This window comes from Schistocerca americana, unplaced genomic scaffold (genome assembly GCF_021461395.2).
Source record: "Schistocerca americana isolate TAMUIC-IGC-003095 unplaced genomic scaffold, iqSchAmer2.1 HiC_scaffold_801, whole genome shotgun sequence".
Classification (NCBI taxonomy): Eukaryota; Metazoa; Arthropoda; class Insecta; order Orthoptera; family Acrididae; genus Schistocerca; species Schistocerca americana.
The window spans coordinates 12,501-17,500 of NW_025726568.1; the positions used below are offsets into that span (position 1 = coordinate 12,501).

A 5,000-nucleotide genomic window follows, 5' to 3' on the forward strand; every position below is an offset into this window, starting at 1 on the left:
GGGGTCGTGTCCGGTTGCCTTTCCACTCGCCGCGGGGTGGGGCCGTTCCGGTGTGCGGTGGGCCGCACTTCTCCCCTAGTAGGACGTCGCGACCCGCTGGGTGCCGGCCTACGGCCCGGGTGCGCAGCCTGTCCTTCCGCGGGCCTCGGTTCGCGTCTGTTGGGCAGAGCCCCGGTGTCCTGGCTGGCTGCCCGGCGGTATATCTGGAGGAGTCGATTCGCCCCTTTGGGCGCTCGGGCTCCCGGCAAGCGCGCGCGGTTCTTCCCGGATGACGGACCTACCTGGCCCGGCCCCGGACCCGCGCCGCTGTTGGCTCGGGATGCTCTCGGGCGGAATAATCGCTCCCGTCAGCGGCGCTTCAGCTTTGGACAATTTCACGACCCGTCTTGAAACACGGACCAAGGAGTCTAACATGTGCGCGAGTCATTGGGCTGTACGAAACCTAAAGGCGTAATGAAAGTGAAGGTCTCGCCTTGCGCGGGCCGAGGGAGGATGGGGCTTCCCCGCCCTTCACGGGGCGGCGGCCTCCGCACTCCCGGGGCGTCTCGTCCTCATTGCGAGGTGAGGCGCACCTAGAGCGTACACGTTGGGACCCGAAAGATGGTGAACTATGCCTGGCCAGGACGAAGTCAGGGGAAACCCTGATGGAGGTCCGTAGCGATTCTGACGTGCAAATCGATCGTCGGAGCTGGGTATAGGGGCGAAAGACTAATCGAACCATCTAGTAGCTGGTTCCCTCCGAAGTTTCCCTCAGGATAGCTGGTGCTCGTACGAGTCTCATCCGGTAAAGCGAATGATTAGAGGCCTTGGGGCCGAAACGACCTCAACCTATTCTCAAACTTTAAATGGGTGAGATCTCCGGCTTGCTTGATATGCTGAAGCCGCGAGCAAACGACTCGGATCGGAGTGCCAAGTGGGCCACTTTTGGTAAGCAGAACTGGCGCTGTGGGATGAACCAAACGCCGAGTTAAGGCGCCCGAATCGACGCTCATGGGAAACCATGAAAGGCGTTGGTTGCTTAAGACAGCAGGACGGTGGCCATGGAAGTCGGAATCCGCTAAGGAGTGTGTAACAACTCACCTGCCGAAGCAACTAGCCCTGAAAATGGATGGCGCTGAAGCGTCGTGCCTATACTCGGCCGTCAGTCTGGCAGTCATGGCCGGTCCTTGCGGCCGGCCGCGAAGCCCTGACGAGTAGGAGGGTCGCGGCGGTGGGCGCAGAAGGGTCTGGGCGTGAGCCTGCCTGGAGCCGCCGTCGGTGCAGATCTTGGTGGTAGTAGCAAATACTCCAGCGAGGCCCTGGAGGGCTGACGCGGAGAAGGGTTTCGTGTGAACAGCCGTTGCACACGAGTCAGTCGATCCTAAGCCCTAGGAGAAATCCGATGTTGATGGGGGCCGTCATAGCATGATGCACTTTGTGCTGGCCCCCGTTGGGCGAAAGGGAATCCGGTTCCTATTCCGGAACCCGGCAGCGGAACCGATACAAGTCGGGCCCCTCTTTTAGAGATGCTCGTCGGGGTAACCCAAAAGGACCCGGAGACGCCGTCGGGAGATCGGGGAAGAGTTTTCTTTTCTGCATGAGCGTTCGAGTTCCCTGGAATCCTCTAGCAGGGAGATAGGGTTTGGAACGCGAAGAGCACCGCAGTTGCGGCGGTGTCCCGATCTTCCCCTCGGACCTTGAAAATCCGGGAGAGGGCCACGTGGAGGTGTCGCGCCGGTTCGTACCCATATCCGCAGCAGGTCTCCAAGGTGAAGAGCCTCTAGTCGATAGAATAATGTAGGTAAGGGAAGTCGGCAAATTGGATCCGTAACTTCGGGATAAGGATTGGCTCTGAGGATCGGGGCGTGTCGGGCTTGGTCGGGAAGTGGGTCAGCGCTAACGTGCCGGGCCTGGGCGAGGTGAGTGCCGTAGGGGTGCCGGTAAGTGCGGGCGTTTAGCGCGGGCGTGGTCTGCTCTCGCCGTTGGTTGGCCTCGTGCTGGCCGGCGGTGCAGGATGCGCGCGCCTGCGCGGCGTTCGCGCCCCGGTGCTTCAACCTGCGTGCAGGATCCGAGCTCGGTCCCGTGCCTTGGCCTCCCACGGATCTTCCTTGCTGCGAGGCCGCGTCCGCCTTAGCGTGCTCCTCCGGGGGCGCGCGGGTGCGCGGATTCTCTTCGGCCGCCATTCAACGATCAACTCAGAACTGGCACGGACTGGGGGAATCCGACTGTCTAATTAAAACAAAGCATTGCGATGGCCCTAGCGGGTGTTGACGCAATGTGATTTCTGCCCAGTGCTCTGAATGTCAACGTGAAGAAATTCAAGCAAGCGCGGGTAAACGGCGGGAGTAACTATGACTCTCCTGCGGTCTTCTCCCCTTCTCGTGGGCCCGCTGATTTTTGCAGAGTGGAAGACCGCACCAGGGGCTTGGGGGGGTTACCAGCCCCCCCTCGCATTATCCCTTTATAGTTGGGGGCAGCCGACAAGAAACAAGAGATGGTGGCCCTTCCGCTGAAGGTGCCACCCCAGCTACCCCAGCACCTATCCGGCCAACCGGCCGTAACGAAAATGCGATAGTTTGTGTAGCTCCCTTTGCTTGCAGTGAGTGCCACCGCACTTTTACCACGAAGAACGGTCTCGGGGTCCATCGCCGCCGCCAACACCCTGCGGCCGCCAACGCTGAGATCGTGACGGAGAGGCATCGCGCGAGGTGGACGGAGGAAGAAGTCCTGTCGCTCGCCAAGGCAGAGGCCGAACTGTTCCTGGAGAGGGACGCCCGGTTCTTCTTTGTAAATCAAGAACTTACCAGGATGTTCCCCGACCGAACGCTTGAGGCAATCAAGTGCCGACGGCGGCAAGCTGCCCACAAGCAGCTTGTCCGCCAATTCATGGAGGCACTTGAGATCGGTCGGGGTGAAGAGCCGGCGTCCCGCCGTGGAGCAGCGAGCTCGCTGCCTGACGCGGGCGAGGCCGCTGCGCCGCCCGTCGACGCAGCCGAGGACTTCGCGGCCGACACCACCGGGCCGCCGCCGGAGGGGCCGACTGACGCCGCCATCTGGGAGCATCTGGCGGGGCTACCTGCTTCCGCCCAGCGTTTCTCTGCCCTGGATCGAGTCATTGGTCTGGGGCGGGGCACGCCGCCCGATGTCATCCTGGGCATGCTCCCGGATGCCCTTGCGTCGGTCGGGTCCAGGGGGGAGAGGTCGATCACCAGGACACAGCGGCCGCGCCAACCATCCAAGCGGCCGCCTGCCGCCCCGCCGCTGCAGAAGCGCAAGCGGCGCCGCTGGGAATACGCGCGGACACAGGACGCCTTCCGTAGGTCGCGTGCGCGTTGCGTGCGCGGCTTGCTGGACGGCACCCTGCTGCAGCCGCCACCCGACATCCCCGGTCTGCTGGACTTCTGGGCGGACCTCTTCACGAAGAAGCCGATCTCCACCGCCGGCTTCATCCGTGACCGCCTTCTCCCGCACTCGGAGCCTGTCGCTCCTGAGTGCCTATGGGGGCCGGTCACACGTGAGGAGGTCGCTGCTGCCTTGCCGCCCAGGGGATCGGCAGCCGGGCCGGACGGCCTGACTCCAGCGGAGCTGCGGCGCCTGCCGCATGAAGTCCTGGTGAAACTCTTGAACCTCTTCCTCCTGGCCCGCGCCCTCCCCGAGCGTCTGCTTCGCGCCCGGACGTCACTTCTCCCCAAAACGGCTGCACCAACATCCCCCGCTGACTTTCGCCCCATTACGGTCTGCTCGGTGTTGGCGCGGACCTTCCACAAGGTTCTCGCGTCACGCCTGATGCGTGCATGTGCTGTGGACGAACGTCAGCGGGCATTCATCCCCCGGGATGGGATGTTGGAAAACACCTTCATCTTGGACACTGCTCTCACCGACGCAGTCCGCTCCTGTCGCTCTGTTTTTGTGGCATCGATCGACGTCTCTAAAGCGTTCGATTCGGTGGACCATGCCGCCCTCCGCCCCGTGCTGAGGGCTCATGGCCTGCCGGATTGCTTTATTGAGTACGTCGAAAGGTGTTACGAGGGTAGCACGACGGTGATAGCGGGCGGCGCCGACGTGGGCGTGCCCCTGCAGCCGGCTAGGGGTGTGCGTCAGGGTGACCCCCTCTCCCCCCTCCTTTTCAATTTTGCGGTGGACTATGTTTTGAGTCAACTTCCCTCCCACATCGGAGCTCGGATCCTTGGTCGCAGAGTTAACGCTGCGGCCTTCGCAGATGACGTCCTGCTTTTTGCATCGACCGCGAGGGGATTGCAGTCCCTCATCGACGCAGCCGTCGCAGCCCTCGCCCATCTGGGGCTGCAGATCAACGCCCGGAAGTGTTTCACCCTCGCCTTAGTCGCGTCTGGGCGCGACAAGAAGGTGAAGGTCGACGCCGACGTTACCTTCAAAGCGGGCAACGCCACCGTGCCCGCCCTACGTGTGGGTGAAACCTTCCGGTACCTGGGACTGCAATTCTCCACCGCTGGTCGCTGCGTTTTCAACCCACGACGCCACCTGGTGGAGCAGCTGGACGTCATCTCCCGAGCTCCGCTCAAGCCGCAACAGCGCCTCCACGCCCTCACCACCGTACTTCTGCCTGGCCTGTACCATGGGCTGGCCCTCAGCCGCACCCGAGTGGGTGCGTTGAAAGCGGCAGATGTGACCATCCGTGCCGCCGTCAGGAGATGGTTCCGCCTTCCGGCGGACACTCCCCTGGGCTACTTCCACGCTCCTGTAGCCCAGGGAGGCCTCGGCATCCCATCATGCCGATGGATGGGGCCAACACTTCGCCGGTCCCGTCTCCTGGCGCTGAAGAGGATTGGGCCAGCCGCCGACGGTGCAGGCCGGGACGAGGTGCAGCGTGAGATTGAGGCGCTGGAGCGGCATCTTATGTGGGAGGGCCACCTCCTCAAATCGTCGACGCAGGTTGGAGAGATGTGGGCCGCGCGCCTGCACGTTGCCTTTGACGGTGCGGCGTTGTCATCTTCCGCCGCCGTCAAGGGGCAACACCAGTGGGTCGCTGACACCAGTCGCCT

General features: G+C 63.1%; 1 pseudogene; it reads left to right on the forward strand.

Moving 5' to 3' along the window:
• LOC124591096 overlaps positions 1-5,000 on the forward strand; it is a 7,800-nt pseudogene that overhangs the window by 540 nt on the left and 2,260 nt on the right.